This window comes from Marmota monax, unplaced genomic scaffold (genome assembly GCF_021218885.2).
Source record: "Marmota monax isolate L192 unplaced genomic scaffold, Marmota_monax_Labrador192_F-V1.1 WCK01_AAM20220418_F8-fsc00001, whole genome shotgun sequence".
NCBI classification, from domain to species: Eukaryota; Metazoa; Chordata; class Mammalia; order Rodentia; family Sciuridae; genus Marmota; species Marmota monax.
In genome coordinates, this window is record NW_026693777.1 from 53,754,526 (window position 1) to 53,771,707 (window position 17,182).

The 17,182-nt window shown below is 48.2% G+C and overlaps 1 long non-coding RNA gene across 2 annotated transcripts; it reads right to left on the reverse strand.

Annotated features, from left to right (window-relative positions):
• Positions 1-3,351: 3,351 nt before the first annotated feature.
• LOC124104686 (uncharacterized) lies at positions 3,352-14,454 on the reverse strand. 2 transcript variants are annotated; one of them, XR_006855491.2, is made up of 5 exons: positions 13,825-14,454; positions 13,564-13,652; positions 6,256-6,323; positions 4,625-6,004; positions 3,352-4,536 (listed from the first exon to the last, which is right to left on the reverse strand). It is a non-coding gene; the product is annotated as an uncharacterized LOC124104686 (long non-coding RNA). The 2 variants fall into 2 exon arrangements; XR_006855489.2 differs by having other exon boundaries at positions 3,352-6,004; positions 13,825-14,428.
• Between the last annotated feature and the right edge of the window lie 2,728 nt (positions 14,455-17,182).

A 17,182-nucleotide genomic window follows, 5' to 3' on the forward strand; every position in this document is an offset into this window, starting at 1 on the left:
CTGCGCATGCGTACGGCTCGGCCCCGCCCCCTGAGTCCCCGCGATCCCAGCCCCTGAAGTCCCCGTACAAATGAAGTGGGGAGGGGGTGGTCTTGCGCCTTTCCAGCGGCGCCGGATGGCCTGGAAGCGGTGGGCACGTGCAATGAACTGGGGCGGAGCGCGTCCTGGGGCCGCCGCCGCAATCTCGGGAGACTTGCTTCCCGCTCGCCTCCCTTGCACTGGTGAGCTCTTTCCTTCTAGCCCCAGGACGCTTCTGCCAGGCTCCTACCACGGTTGGCTCGCTGTGCTCGGAGCTTTGCTCTTCTCTCGATAGTTGCTGCTTCCCGGGGAAGGTTGCCCGGGAAGCTGGGGATTGTGTCATCACTCCTTTCACCCAGGCCCACTAAGCTCTATTTCCCGGAGAGATGCTGTAAGTTGGCGCTTTCTGCACCCTTATAAATGTTCGCCTATTGGAGAAGGGAACCCTAAATATCTTAAAGGTCTCGGTCAGGTTGGCAGCTGTTGACCAGGCATCCTTCATCCTCCCAGACACTTCTCTGCCCGCCCTTCCTTACCCGTGCCCTGGGGAAGGAGCATTAAGTGCCAAGAGTCCATACCTCGCTGTCCCTAGCCGCCTGTGTCCTTCTTCCGCGCAGCTCATAATTAAGGCTGCACGCCCGCTTCACCAGTGACTCGGAGGGGAGGGGGAAGGAGGAGGGTAGGAGTGCCCTGGTGGGTTCCCCTGTTAACTTCCGGTGCTGAGGGGGCCGCCAAGGCTCCGGCGGTTGGTAGGGTTGCCTCCGAGGCTCTCCTGGTAAAGCACCCAGAGGCCGCTGCTTGTGAAAAGTACTGACATAGGCCAGGTAAACGCTGCCACGCGGGTCTCCGCTTGGCCCGTAGGGACGCCCCTTTCCCAGCGTCCCTGAAGAAGCCTCCGGTTGAAAATTAATTCAGCTTCGGACGTAATTTTGCCCTTTCCACTGTCATGTTCCAATACGGAATCAAACCTGGTTCTTAGGTCTGGACGCGTGGAGAAGCCCCCAGTGTGGGATGTACACCCGGCCGCCACATGCCGCGGCTTTCTTTCATTTACAAAAGAAAAGAAAAAAAAATCCGTAACAAAAGGCAGAGCCGTGTCCGCTTAGGTGCTTTCATCCCTCGGAGAAAGGACAGATGTGCCCATTGTCCGGCCCTTGGCAGTTATGGCCGGGTCAGCGCCGAGCCTCAGCCGCGGGCGAGCTGTGTTCACAATGGGGACAGATTCTCAGAGCCAGGGTATCTGGGCCTAGATACAAAATAAAGTTTGTGTGTGGCTTGTACTGGGCCAAACTCAACAAACTCAAATCATAGGTTTGTTTGCTGAGACACCGGGCTGAAATTCACCACCGGTGTTTCCACTGTAAATGTTCCCAGACCCTTGAAGAGGCCAGGGCTGAGTTGGTATCATGGTGGTGGTTGAGCTTCCAATAAGAAAGTTTCAGCTGGACAACCTTTAGGGAAGTACCCATCAGCTAGGGTGGGAACTAGTCAGGTCCATCTCCTTGCCTAGGTTCCACCCACCACAGGCCAACATCATGATTCAGGTAGGTCACAGTCAGTGGGCACAGTCAGTTTGACTTCCTTGAAAATGCCTTGTTCTGGGGCTGGTTAATATGGCTGTCCCAGAAACAATCTCATCCTATCCCAGCAATTTCTGTGGAGGCCCTGAAAATGGGGGCTCATCTCAGTGGACATCATTTCTACTTGCTCAGTGAACATTGAGGAATATCCCTCCTCCCCTGGCCAGGAAAAGCCCTTTGGGAAAAATACACTGGCCAAAATAAACTCAGAAAAACAATCACTCTATTTTAACATATCTATATCTACCTGTTCATACACATATATACACAAGCATAATACATTTGTTGTCTAGTACATCACAGTTTGTTGGTGGGAAGCTTTTTTAAAAATATTGTTTCTGCTCTCTTTTCTTATAGCATAGAACATTGGCCTTGCATATGAGCCCAAATAATGGGTTAAAATAGCAGGCAGCCTTTGAACTAAACTGTCACCCCCTCCCATATTTTAATCCTACAGATTGCCCTTTTGACAACTCTCATCCCAAAAGGCAGTGTGTTAAAAGAAAGAAGTAAATACCACCAAGTACACAAATTGTTCATGGTTTTCTCTTTGTGTAGCTAATTAGGGGCTTGATCTTGGAAACCCTCCTTGTGAGGCTCCTAGCTGATCCCCTGGTGGCCACCTTAAGGGGGCTTGGATCAGGTGAGCTTGACTTCACCCATCCACAAAGGGACTTTTGAAAAGGGGGCCTGTTTTGATGTTGATCACTTAAGGGGAAGTGAAGGGAAAAATCTGGGCAAGTATGTGTTGGCCTTGCTTAGTTCAATATTTCACACTTTTCCTAAAAGATTTTCAAAAATGGCTCAGGAGGCTGAGGCAGGAGGATCTCAAGTTCACAGCCAGCCTCAGCAACTGGTGAGGCACCAAGCAACTCAGTGAGACCCTGTCTTTAAATAAAATACAAAAAAGGGCTGGGGATGTGGCTCAGTGGTTGAGTCCTCAGAGTTCAATCCCTGGTACTCCCCCTACTCCCAAAATGCCTGTGAAGGACTTGCTTGGGTCTGTGAATCTCCCTCATTTTTCTTGGCTATTCACACCTTTTATTTAACCACTGTCTTCCTGCAGTTGATGAGTTGCAGTGATCTCAGTCAGAATATTTTTCTTCCTTGACCTCTTACAAAACTCCAATTTACTAAGAATGTATGATGGGTAGGAAGGGTGCTCTTCTCAGGCCTAGTTAAGGTGAGTGCATGTGTGGGGATGGAGAGGCACTAGATAGATTGCCAACTGTGGGAGGGCTGAGATCATTTTTTTTTGTCATCCCCCCCCCCTTCTTTTCCATCTGCCCCACACAATGCCTCTTCCACATTAGATGCAGTATGGAGAAGGAGGGAATTACAGTACAAGGGAGAGTTCTTTGATACTTGGAGGTCAATGAATGTGATTGAGAGGAAGGCTTATAATTAGATACTTAGATTTTGAGTAGCTGCAGAAAATTTAAAGAAAAAAAGTGCTAATCAACATCAAAATTACTACAAGTATATATGTTTTCTAAAAAAGGAAAATAAAACTATTGACTTGATACTTGTTGCTGGCAATATTTTCAGTTTAGAAACAAGGATTTCAAAATATTTATTTTGTAAATGTCAGAAGAAGAGCCTGGGGGGATGGGACGAGCAGGTACACTCTCATGCTGGATGCTCTACAGATTGCCAGGCAACCCTCCAGGCAACCCCATCAGGCTTAAAAAATTAAAAGAAGAAGCCCATTTTTCGAAATGCTGACCACACAAAGTTCTCTGAGAAGCTCCTATTGGTTTCAAAGTTAATACTTTATTTTTCTTTGTGAGTAGTAGAGGTGTAATACAGGATTATTTCCCAGTCTTCAGGACCATTCCAAATAAATGTTTCTAGACCCCCCTGAGCCATCAAACATGTACTTTTCATTTTTTGGTGTCACAAACAGCAATCCTGGGTGTCAGAGCAAATATCTCCAAGGTCCCAGGGGAAGACCCACTCCTTGGCTAGAGCCTCAGAATGGAATTCATTATCATTTCTGATGACTACATTCAGTCTAGAATTAAACTGCTGGTGTGGAACCATTTCCTTGATATCTAACTACAATAAAGCACTTGATCGCTGGGGGTGAAGGATTTGATCCTGGGTGCTTCCCATTGGGCTCTCCTGTCTTCCTCGGGAGTCCTCCCATCTCTGGAGAAATTTCATTCAGAAAATTACTATTGGCTTAGAATAGAATTATCAAGAAACATAGAAGGGACTGGATTGGTGATTTGCTATTGAAAATAATTTTTTAAAACACAAAAACCAAGTTACTGGGCTGAGGGTGTAGCTCAGTTATAGAAAGATACTAGGTTCCAGGCCCTGGGTTCAATTTCCAACACTGAGGAAAAAAAAATAGTGACCCTCACTCTGGGACAAGGAAGTTACCAATTATCCTGGCCTTCTTTTTCAATCTTTGATCATCTTTTTGTCTATAGTTTTTATTCACCTTTTCGTTAACTTCTCCCCTACTTTTTCCTTCTTAAATTCGGTTTTCACGCGTGAATTTTAAAAAATTCGGCATTTTCGCACTTTTCTTTGTTTCAACTTACTCTACTCGTAACTCCAAATCCCAAAGAGAGGATACTCTGCTGAAAGGCTGTCAGCTCATGCCAACCCTAGAAATTCCAGACCTACCAAGAGCCACCTGAGTGGCCATCCTGGAACATCAGACCACTCCTGGTGTGTCTGTTACCTCCTGGGTGCAGGAAGCAAACCGCTCCCCTTTCTAGGTTCCCTAGCTGAACTGGAGGCAGCGTCACCTGGGTTGAAATCCCGTTCCGGCAGTCATCCACTCTGGCGAGAGCTTTTCAAGGCTTCGAACCAAGAGCGTTGAAGGAAGAGTGGGTGTCCTGACGTCCTGAGCATGAAGGAGGGGGTCCAGGTTCCTAGGTGACTCTCTGGCCACAGGACTGTGCTAGTCGCAACCGGCGCGATTCTGGAGAAGTTGGCCAACCGTCAACCCTTCACGGATTTTCTTTCTTGGTCACTTTACAACGTTGAAGAATATTACAAAGGGAACCTACCCACGCCTCCGGGGCGGTGAATTTTCCAGTCTTTAGACCGCCGGAAATGCTGTTCTTTCGATGCTTCCACTTTTGGGGGACAGTACGCCGAATTAACCACGGGCAGGTGTTGACTTCCAAGGCTGGGGACTGGAAAGGAGAGCGGGAAGAGAGGGGGCTCCTCCTCGGTGCAATTTAGAGGAGGCGGGTGTAGCAAAATCCCTTTGAGGTGGTCCCTAAGAGCAGAAGTCACGGGATGCCGTCCAGCCTGTACCCTCAGGCCTATTGAGCGTGGACCAGCCACCCGACCCTACACAGATTGCGGGCTAGGCGGCGGGGCGCCTGGCCCACTTGGCGAACTCCTCCGCAGTCTCGCCGGGTAACGCCGACCTGGACCTGAGAGCAGCTGCACTTGGGGAGGAAAACTCTTTAAACAAATCATTTTGGTGTCTAATCAATTAGTGTTTGCGCAGTCAAGTACCATAGATTTAACAGAATAATCGTTACCGCCCTTGTCTTTATTTGACCCGCAGACACCTAGAAGATTTAAAAATAAAACGCTGGTGTTCTGGTTTCCTCACCCCTTGCCTGTGTCTCTCTCCTGGGGCCTGCTGGGGCTGGACCCCGGCCTTTTCTTGCTTTCTCCCAAGTCTTTTCCCTTCCCTCTTCATCTCTCACACTTGCCTTCTGATACTTTACCTTCTTTTCTTGCCCTTCCCACCCGATCGGCCTTCCGCTTCTTGTCCACCTCCTCTGCTTCCCTCCGCCTCCCGGCTGGCACAACAACCAGCCCCCGTGTTTCGGACCCGGGGCTCAGGGCAAGTGCACCTGCCCTCTGGCCTGAGAGCCTTTCAGGCATAGGATTATGGAGTCTCCAAGCGTCCAGTTGTATTTTCCCCAGACCCTGCTCGGCTTGCTCCTTCCTGAACTAGCCCGATACTCAAGGGATCATGTTAGAGTCCTTTAGTTTTTGTGCATGGGAGCTTTTCGGGGTCTTGTGGCATAAATGCGGTGACCCAGGGCTCGGGAGTGGGGTTAGGAGGAAAAGCTGAGAGTACACAGACTGATCTCTAACGCGCCAATGCTGGGCAGGGACGTGGGACCTGTGGATTGTCACGAGCAGAGCGCCCCAAAAGCACAGCTGTTGTGAGGGGGCGGGGAGGGTGAGGGTGGGGGAGTAGAGGGGGAGGGGACTGTCTTCTCTGAGGTTCTCTGAGGTTCCAAGGGTCCAGGCGGGAGGGTCTCCAGGAGCTCCCGAATAGCTGTTCCTGAGTTTTCCTCCCGGTCCGGTGTCTTTTTCAGGCCTGACACGTGTGGGCTTGTATCTGTATGTAGGCAGGACAGCAGTGCGCCATGCCCGGCTCGCAGGCCTCCAATGCTTTGCTGAGGAAGTGTCCGGCCCTGAAAGGAAGTCCCAGAGGTTGGCTGGATGGTCATTAGGGCCAAGAGACCTGGTGGTGGGGCTGTGGGGCTGCGGGGAATCTGGGTTTTAGGTTGAAGAGCTTTTGGAGACCCTGATGGACAGGAACACCTGCATCCTTTAGTTCTTAAATTAATTTAGAGGACCAGGGAGGTCCAGGGTGGAGGCTGATACTTTCAGATAGTGGGTTGGTTATAGGTGAGGTTGTAATTTTAAAGGGGGAGAAGGCTACTGAACTGCAGGTTTAGCTCCCCCTCACGCCCCACTGCCAGTCCTCTTGGGGGTTCTGCTGCACGGAACCTAGAACATTTGGAGATACCTGGAATTGCCTCTCAGTCCAAATGCACCATCGTCCACACAGTGAAACTTCAACTCTAAACAATAGATGATTATAATACACTTGACTACTGCCTGTATTTTCCTGTTTAACATACATTAATCCGAGTAACAAAAAAATCAATATTGCTAACAACACTGCAAACAAATCCTAGTCTCACACAAAAACCTCCAAGGGTTTTCAGTCACTCCTACCTCCTTGAATTTTGTTATTTGCCTCTAGCCCACAGGTAGATCCTGACTATCCTGGAATACAATCCTGTCTTAAGAGCCCTTCTCTAAAGATTCCGATTTCGCTTTTGCCATGGAGGAAATCAGGGATCCTCTAAATCCCAGCTTTTTCTCTCCTGGCATCTTTTGAAGACCCTGGGTTTTACTTCAAACTCTGTTCCCTCCAACACAAGCGAAAGCCTAAAGTCACTGGCCAGTGACTATTTTTTTTTTGTTGTTGTTGTTGTTTTCTCCCTAACAAAACCCCACCTTATATGTGGCAACCCCAGCACCTCTCCAGGGCAGGATACACTAAACTGGGCTTTTAAGCCATCTTGCTCCCATTCTAGCCATCTGAAATGAATCTGGTGGTTATGGTTGGATATTTATGAATCTTATTATGACTATTTTAAAAAATGGTGTTTTCCACCTGGAAGAAACAAACCAGAAGAGCTGGCTAATGAAGAAACTTAGGTTTGCAAAACACTAAATTATTTAGTATTGTATTTCAAGGGAAAAATAGCTTTCTTAAATCATCCCCGCAATATAAATTGCAGACTTACAGTATAGTCCTGGTAAGTCTAAATTTTTAAAGGAGCAATATTCAAAGAGACATAGATGTCTGTATTAATTATTTATTCGCCGGTGCCTTCCTTCGTTTCTAACTTATTATTAATTAGGCGCCTCTAGTCTTTTGCAGAGCGCTCCACTGAGCCGGTTGCAGCTTTAAATATGAATTAAAAGCAAATCCAAGCTACTGTAATGCGAAAATTATTCCGTGTCTTGCATGGCAGAGATGAATAGCTGCGTGGATCAATACCGTGAAACTCGGCTCCCAACGACAGGGTTATTGATAGCTTATATTAATGATGTTAATGATGGAAAAAGGAAAACAACTGCCCACCCGACTTAGAAACTTTTTAGCCACTGAAACCCCGCAATAAAAACGGGAAGGGGGCAGGGATCTGGCTTAAGTGTAATAAGAAAATTATTTATGAAACCGGATAAATGACTTCAGAGCTTTGATGCATTTGAACCTAAGGCTCTTGGCTCCTGGCGGCCCTGGCTCCAGCTGGGGAGACCGCGAAAACCCCAAGCCACGCGGAACTGGGGAGCCAGGGTCTCTCCGGCGGCCTCAGCAGCCTCCGGTTTGCTCCCTCTGCCTTGGTCCCCGCGGGGAGAGCCTTCTGGGGCGCCGGTCGCTGAAGCGTTTGGAAGTTGGCGGAATAGGGCTGGCGGGAGGCTTGTCCCTCTACTGTCTGGGCAGGGACAGGTAGCAAGGTCAGTGGGGCCCAGCGGCTTGGGACTTTGGCCCGATTTCTCTATTGGTTCTCTAGGCACCTGCCCCCAGAGGGACGTCTAATGCTTTGACCGTGCCGGGGGGACCCTGGTCCGGGTCTGCACTGTTGCCTCCTGCCCATCTGGCTAAAGTTCTCGGGATTCTCCCAAATGTAAACTAGTGGCCGTTTCCTGAGCAGGAGAGGAAGGGCTTTATACGAAGAGAAATGGTTCTAGACGGGGCGGAAAAACCGAGGGAAAAGCTTGTTCTCCTTCCCCGTGTCTTAGCGGGTTATTTACCAGGCCCCAAGTTTAATGGGCTTTGGCATCCGGCTCTCGGCAAGCGCGGGATCCGCTAGGCTCCGCGTTCCTGCGTGGGGAGAGAATGGATTCTCTGGTCTAAGCCCCATCCTCCAGTAATTCGGCACAGGCGCCGGCCCCCCTCCCTGCCAGCCCCAAATATCGACCCACTCTCTCCTCCCCTCTAGCCGAGGGCCACTGAGAAGGAGGAGGGCGCAGAGTGGGGAAGCGAAAGGTTAAATCCTGACCCTAGAGGACGGCGGGAAAGGTCAGAGCCCGAGGGTCAATCGCAGGCCCAGGTCCCATCCCCCCTCCGCTGGGCGTAGAGCCGTCTGGTCCCTTCCCCCAGCCAGGGTCCTCTACCATCTGAGTCGTAGAGGGGTCGACCCCTGGTAGCAATGGAAGGGTGCTGGAGAAGCTTGTGTAGGTATTGGTAGTCCCCTTCTGGCAGCACAGAGAGGCCAGACCTAAGTTTAAATTTTTGGATTCCAGTAGGAAGGGAGGAGGGGCGTTCGGGAGCTGCAAGAAAAGGCTCAGGTAGATAGGGGCAATCTCACTTTCCTTCTCATAGACTGGACACATTTGCACTTTTCTTCATTATATACTTTAAAATTTCTCTCTCTGTTTCTCCTCTTCTTTCCTTCCTCTTCACCAGCCTTCCATCTCTCCCCGGCTTTTTCCACTTCTCTTCCCTTCCCTTTCTGTCTCCTCACTTCTTCCTTTTCATTTTTCCCTTCTTTCCTTCCTTCTCCACTTTTCTTATTTCCTCCCCCCTTTCTCCGTATTGTTCTTATTCTTTACTTCTAACTTTGTTCTTTATTCCTTCCCTCTCCTTCTCTAGGTGGGGTCTGGTGCAGATCTTTGTACATCTGTACTTTCATATGAAAAGTGCTGGCTTCATTTGGCATCAACATAAACTAATCTTGTTTTTGAAAAAGGAGAGAGACTAAGGAGGCTCAGGTGAGCCACTGCGACTTTGCTGTAACTGGCTTCCACAGTGCTTCTCAGCTAGGTCTTTGCTACAACTATCCATGTTCCAGTGACCCAGGTCTGGAGTCTGGGGCTTGTCATCTGTGTGGGGTGGGGACAGCTTTTCTGGCTAATTCTCCACAGTGCCGTGGTGTAGGCCTCTGACAGCTTCATATTTTGGGGTTATTGTTTTTATTTACTTGATTTTACTAAAAAATTTAAAACAAAGTTCATCTCAGAGGCCTTAATCACTGAAAGCACCAGTCAAGCCTTAACTGTCTTTGCCAGGAGTGGCTAAATTGAAACTGTTATTTAGATAATTAGAGAAAAATTCCTGCCACGCGAGAAAAATCTTCTCAGCTCTCTGCTCTCAAAGTCCACCATCAACTACGTGTTTCAGAAAAGCTCTGGCTGCATAGACTCAGTCTCATTGCCGCACCATCTCAAACACAAGGCCCTTCTTCAGAAAGGAAACACAACAGACACTGCAAAAAATCACTTGATTCTGGAAAAAAATCAATATCAAAATTAGATTTATTGTCTGCTTATGTGATTAAAAATGACAAAGTGTTGGCTTTTATTTTCATAAAAAGACAGAAGCCTGAACAAAATAATTTACTATCGAGTACTTCTTGCTTCATTTGCCTGGCAAAACCTGGAGAAGGCTAGTGGGCCACTTGGAAAGTGCAATGTGGGGAGCCGGATGCTCCCTGCACAGAGGTGAGCTCCAGGTTGAAGGATTTGTGTCTTATTGTATGTAGGAGGGAAATAAATTTCCTAATCTCTAATTTGCTGCAATGCCAGTGCAGCTGGTTAGTTCTCAGTTTGCCTTGTTCCAGAGAAATGCTGGGTGATCTGTCCCTTGTCCCTAACTTTTCAACTCAAACTCAAGTTCCAGGTCTTGTTCCCCAAAATGACTTTAGAGTGTTGCTGACTTATTGGTTTCTGGTTTCCAGTAGAGTCATACACTTTCTGGTTAGCTCGGCTGGCCTTCCTGATAGCATCCAGCCTTAGACCCCTGTGTGTGCTTTTGAGTGTGTAGTTTCAGCTGCTTCGTGGGGTGAGTTCTCTTCCCCCGGAGGCTTGAGAGGTTTTCAGAATCTGGGCTGGAATCCAGAAAAGGGGTTTCCAAAACCTTTGGGCAGGAATCTTCAAGTGTTATGGGTGATGTGCACATTCTAGGAATATCACTGTGTTTGGGAGGATTGATTACTCCTGAGCCCAAGGTTATTTATCTTCATTAAAAACAAAATAGAAAAACTAAAAAAGAAAAGACAAAAAAACACAGTGTATATTTCATCTTACATTTCCCATCATCCTCAAACCAATTCAGAATCTACTCTACTACTCTCGGGTGAGCATCCTGCATGTGAAGCACACACTCTCACTAGTTCACTGCCCACACTGGAACAAAGTGGCTCCATGACCATGAAAGGTTATGGATCGTGGTCCACAAGAGTGCCAGTGGTTTCACACACATGTAACAGCATCATTAGGAAAATAATACAAAGCTGGGTTCCTTAGATCCCCTAAATGCACCTTCCAATTGAGAATTGACGCTGTTTGCGGGATACACATGCCAGGATTCATTTGTGGAATCAGTAATTGGTCCTCCTTTTTGTTCTGGAACCCAACTGAGAAGGCTTATCTCCTGGTAGTTGTGGAAATGACACCCAACCATCTCCTCCGAGGAATCTCCACGGGCATGGCTTCTCCAAGGTTATCTTGCTCTCCTATTGGATCAAGGGCTTAAGGAGAAATAGATGTGGATCCTTGGTTTCTTGGAAATCTGACAGCGTCCCTCTCTTCCCCATCCGAACAGGCTTGAATTTCTGTTTTTGCACCTGTCTTGTTCGGGCCAATGCACCCCCAGAGTCCTTTGCCTTTCCCTCAGACGCCTGAATGGAGGACGTGTTGATCCCTACAGAAAAGTCTGTCTAGGCCGCCTTGGAGATGGTGAAGATGCCCCAAGGTCCAGGTGTCCGGTGGTTCTTGCTGTGGGGCAGCACTAGCTCCTTTCATCGTGAAGACAGGTTCTGCCATTAGCTTCTAAGGGAACAAACCTGGCCTCTTCCATTGCTCTATCAGATCCTTTCTCCTGCATCTTCAACCGAGAACCTCCCTCTCCAGCCTGGAGGGTCGAAGGTCAGGCCTTCTCTAGGCACACAGACTTCTCTGTACCGCTGGCTGAAGCAAGCACTGGAGCGGTCTCCCCTGTAATTGAGGCTGGATGCCCATTGCCGACCAGGGAGAACAGACACAGATCTTAGAGCTTCCCAGTCCCCGGACAATTTAGCCTGTATCTAATGACGTGGAGTTTTGAGGGGGTGGGAATAGAGCAATTTTATTTAGGAAATTATGAGTGACTACATAAAGTCACTCATCTAGACATTTTAGGAAGTGTTTTTTTTTTTCTTTAAAGGAAGCGCGGTTTTAATAATTGTGTCCACATTTGGTATCTTCTAATGCATCATTTCATTGCCCAACCTGGCCAGAACTGAAAAGAAGTTGCCAGAAGGGATACAGGAGAGGCAAACGAATGTCCAGCCCTCCAATTAGACAGTTCTGTTCCAAAGGGGCCGACCTTTTGATTGCATGGGGGCAATGCCGACTGGCAGAGCAAAAAGCAGATTTCTATGCATGTTCACGTGGCCCAATGTAATGAACACATCTCCATCAATTCCTGGAGGCAGAGGGCTCAATTTACTTGTTTTAGCTGTGTAGTGTTCTCAGCCTCAGCTCTGACTGACTACAGAGCAGCTAGTAGTTAGAATTCTCTCTCCAACGAAAGCGATGGTCAATAGAATTCTTGGTATCAAATGAGCAATAATTTGCTGTGGCTACATGCTGGATAATGAAAGATGTTAGTGGGATCAATAAAAAATGAAAACACTTTTACTTACATCTTGAGTTACTGTTTTAAGAGAGCGAATGCGGTGCAACAAACCCAAAGCTAAGTTCAGAGCTTCCGGATACCTTCTTCAGAACCCAGAGGCAGAGTTTTGTCACTACCTGACTGGCTCTTCCTGTTCCACGGCCACTACCTTTTCCTTCAATGTTGATAGGAGAGTAAATTATTTGCATCAAATTAACCCTGTAGAAGCCAGTAATAATTTAACTGCAAGGGCTCCATTTCTTCTCTTCCTAAAGGCAGAAATAAATTTTAAATTGTTTTCCACCAGGATGAAATGTCACCTAATTGATTGTAGTTTACCAAAAATGTATGCAAATGTCCCAAAGCTGAATTGTCTTTTGAAATGCCTCAAAACGTGCATTTGATCAAGATGGCCATGAGGGCCTGTGTTCTTTGGTTGTACATATAGGGGCAAAGGAAAATATTTAATTCCTTTTGATTTGGTTTGTGTTGCTATCAAAATCTGGAAACTTCAGGCCATAAACTCATTTTTTTTTTCTGATAAACGAATTCCCCCATCTCCTTACATAATAATTTCATCTGCTCAATTTGTTTTCATTTTATATTGGGTTTATTTGTCCTATCCACTCTGCTTTTCTCACCGTATGATCCCAACTGCTCTCTTATTTATCTTGTCGTTAGAATGCTTATTGTGAAATGATCAGAGAAACATTACATATTAAAAGATACCAAGACTTTAAAAAAAAGGCACAATGAAAAAGCTCATTCCCAGACAGCTCCCAGCACCAGAACCGATATAAATAAAGAACATTTGAAAATGTGTTTGACTGCTTCAGAAGGCTTAAAAAAACAAAACCCTACATTTTGCTCACCACATAAAGCAAAACATACGAATTTAGCCACCGCTTTAATTTCCTCTGACTAGAGGAGCTGGTTGTGCCACCGAGTTCACGGTCAGTTCTGCACGATCAGTGGCCTGTGATCATCTTTAGCGGGTTTGGGTTGGATTTGGAGAGACATCGAGCAAGAGGGAAATTTAAAAACAGTGAGCTAGACTAGGGAAGTGCAGAAAAGTTTCAATTTGGGGATATTCCCCAGTAAGTGAATCGAGATGGCTTGGTTTCTTACAGGGCTGTCTGAGAAACAGGTTCGTTTAGCCACCGCACGCTGCCTAGAGGGAGAACCTCGCACAAACCGGAGACTCTAGCTGGCGTACCCGCCACCAGCGCGGGGCACGCCCGTGTTATTTACACCCTACTCAGAGGGCCGGTCTCCACTCTCATTTGCCACTTTAAACTCCCAGGGAGGACCCATTTGTTACCTGCCGTGGACGGGCAGGCAGGCTGGGAGGGAGCCGCCCCCGCTGAGCTCTCCAGCGGTGACGCTGGAGTTGCCCTCCGCCGGTGGCCTCTACCTTTTTTTTTTTTTTTTTTTTTTTGTGTGTGTGTGTGTGTGTGTGTTGCCACAAGCTCAGCAGTGGACCAGAGTGGCCAGGCCCCTGGAGTCTGCTCCGGCCTATCGTCCCCTTCTTTTCCTCCCCCTACCGCCACATACGCCTTGAGACTGGCTTACCCTGGTGGGCGAGTCGCGGCGCATTAGCGGATTTCATGGCAAGTTGCTTCTGTGACATGCGATCAGGTTCGCGTTCGAGGATTTGCCCCCTAGGAGGGAGGGAAACGAGAGTCAATTTGCATAATTTCAAATAAGAAATAGGAAAACGGGGAACAGAATTTTAAGCCCACAATTCCTCCCTCTGCCCGGAAATTATAAATCAATCCCTCTCCGCCCAGTGCAGAGCAGGAGAAAGTAATCAGCACACGTAGCAGGTAATACCTTTTATTGCGCTCATTTTAAAGACAGGGACGGGACGGCCCCCTGCTCCAAGACTTTCCTTGTAGCCCGGCCCGGGGCAGGCGGATCAGCCGGGGCGCTCTTCGGCCCACGGATTCCTGCCAGGTCGCAGAATAAGGGGCGCCGAGAAGAAAGACCCTTGGCTTGATGCCCAACGGCCCCCCTCAGCGCCTAGGGTCTGAGCCAGACACACAGACCCAAATTCCCTCCGGCTCCTTCGTCTCCATCTTTAAGTCCAAAGATCAGTTCCCTCCCTCTCTCTCTGGCTCGCGCACACACATTTGTAGTCAGAAATAAATAGCTCCCAGCTAAATCAGGAACCGGAGAAGAGAAAGGGAGAAGGAAGGAGAAAAGAGAAGGATGAGAACCGTGGCGCGAGTCTCTCCTCTCCCGGCGCCGTGTGGCTCTTTTTGGTCAGGCCAGCCTTGCATTTGGGGGATGCAACTTGCATTTGAATAGCTGCCTGGGCTAGTTATGGACCCGGGAAAGCTCTGAAAGGGAATCACTATGCAAATTGTCCCAGTTACAATCGAAAGGTTCGATCTCCAGGAGCTGCCTGACGGAAGTTGATGTCAGCTATCTGTGCATTAGGGTTGCATTACCGCCTTCGCCGTCCTCCTCACCACCCCCTCTTGCGCCTGCCCGAGAATTTTTTTTTTTTTGCTTATGTGTATATTTTCCCTCAGTAATTAAGGGGGGGGGGGAGAAATAAAGACTGAAGGTGGCGGCATAGCTGGCTTGGGCCTGGGAGGCCCAAGGGCGGAGAGGCGAGGAGGTGTGGCCGCTCTGGGGGTGGGGGTAGGGGTAGTCATTCTTTTGCAGCAGGTGTTGATGGTGTGTCTGAAATCAAATATTTAGAATTTTTTTTTAATGCTTTGGAAGACGAGGTGGTGGGGGGCTGGGGCGGCGACGTCTACCTCCTCCCGTCCGCTTGATCCTACAATGTTGGCTGCAGATCAATACTCGCTCACTGTAATCCCAGTAATTGTAGGGCTCGAAGCTTTTATTTTAAAGAAATAGGACACTAGGGCTCAGGCAGGCGGCTGAGCGGCACGGTTGGGTCGCGGTACCTTCGGGGTCCTTTTGGGGCGCTCATCTTTTACCTGGGAACCCTAAAGCTCCCCGCAGTAGTGTGATTTCGATATTGCAGCACCCGGCATTAGCCAGGGGCCATCAGGGGAGTGTCTGCCAGAACAGGGATACGGCGTTGCTTCCTGGAAGGAATGGCGTTGGGGAGAAGGCGACGTGGGGGACTTAGGGCAGGCAGCAGGCGGCCGGGCGTGAGGCTCAGGATCCCACCTCTTGTTGGCCTGGGTCCTGACCAGCGGGTCAGGCCTGGGGCTGGGCATCTTGGGCTTGAGTACTGAGCCTGGGCCAGTCCCAGACCTTTCTGTTGGGGCCGAGGATGCTGGAATCAGCCTATATGGAGAGTTTTTGTCCATTTTCTGCTTCTTTCCAGCGCCAGAGTCCGGGCCAGGCTGCAAACTGGCCTAGTTTGGGCCTAGTCTTCGTTGAATCCTCGACTTGGGAGGCAGTCAAGGGCACTAGGACCCGGCGAAACAGCCCGGTAGACCGGGGCTTTCTTCGGAAGAGCACAGCCGCGCGTAGGGCTGACGCCCACCGACCCCTTTGCGCCGGCTGGACCTGCAGGTTCCGCCCGCCGCCTGCTGCCTCGGCCGCCCGCCCTTTGCTGGCAGAGTCCTGGCAAGACTGCTGGGGCCTGAGACTGGCCTCCGCGCCGCTGACCGCCGGCAGCTTCTGGCGCCCCCGAAAATGACCATCTGTCATTCAATTAAGGTTTCAGGGCAGCTGATGGGGGAGCCAGGGTCAGCGACCCCAGGACAAAACGGCCTGCTGCCTCGGATAGGAGAAGTTCAAATGTTAAATGCAGAACATTGTGCCTTCTCCCAGTCCCGGCCCCCACCGGGCCGCAGGTCCGACCGGTGGACAGCAGCGGGGTGAAGGGCAGCGGTCATTAGCACTTAGATTTCAGCTCTGGGCCGGGCTCCTTCTGTTGGGCTATTTTGACCGGAGAACCTTTAACCCTTTCACGCCAGCCAACCCTCAAGGGAAGGACAGATTGTCCGAAGAAGGAAGAAAGAAAGATCAGATGCTCCCATATAAAGAGGTTTCAAACTGTATTTCTGGACACTACTTTATAGGAAAAGCAAGCAACATACCTTCAGGATACAAGAAAGTTCATTATAGCCAAAACAAACTAAACGTTTTTGTTTTTTTATAAAGTTTTAAATTTGGGGAAGAGGTACATTTGTTAAATATGACCATGGAACTACTGGGCCAGTGTCGGGAGAATGGGTCTGTAAAACCTTCCAGACTTACCTCCTATAAATGTGTTTACCCAACATGGGTGAGTGGTGATGAGCTCCAGCTAGCTCAGATAATTCCCTCTGAAAGGTTGGTGATGATAATCTCCATTGCAGTCAGTCTCATATACAGTTGAAAATAGATTGGATAGTTGGCCTTTCCCTTTTAAGACTTTTCTTTAATAAGAAGAGGTTGGAAAATAATTCTAATAGAATTCATCAAATACATTCATTAAGCAATCAGATATTGTGGGTATTTAGGTATTAATATACTTGGCTTCTCCACACTAGATGGAGGGAGAAGCAGCCACATGCTTAGCAGTTTTCTGAGGAAAATCCAACTATTCCTCTTAATTACTAACCATGAAGCTTGAAACAGCTCTATTAGCAAAATACCATTTCAAGGCTTGGAAATCTAGGTCCTTCAGCAGGCTAGTTAGTAAGAGAGGAAAGTTCCAGGACTATCAGCTTCCAGCCTCCAGTTCTCAACATTGAACCCAGTCCCTACTTTTTGGAACTATCAAGCAATCAATTAATCAATCAGGCATTCAGCATTGAAGCACCTTGGCAAATTTTTCATTGGATAACGATGAATAATGCATGGCCCTCCAGTATATCGACTGTGGTAAATGGTCTTTAAGGTAAGGTGCTGCAACAAGTACCTTTAAATAAAATCAAAATAAAAAGTTTACCACAATCATAATAAATTGTTCAGTCATCTTCCTATTGACCTACATAGCATCTTTCTTCAGGGGCATTTGAAGATTCCCCACCCCCCCCCACCTCAGAAACAGACCAGAACAAATTGATGAATTGAGCTTTCACTATGCTAATTTAGACATTATAAATATTTAATTAACATCTCTAATAGCCAGTCATAGAGGGCCCCCCTCCGCCCTACTTTACACTCTTCTTAATCTAAAGTAAATGCTTTTCCCATTAATAGCCTGATGCCATTTTAGCAGCTTCCTCGGTAAAAGGGCCCCATTTAGTCCAAAAGGAGGGGGGCACTGAGT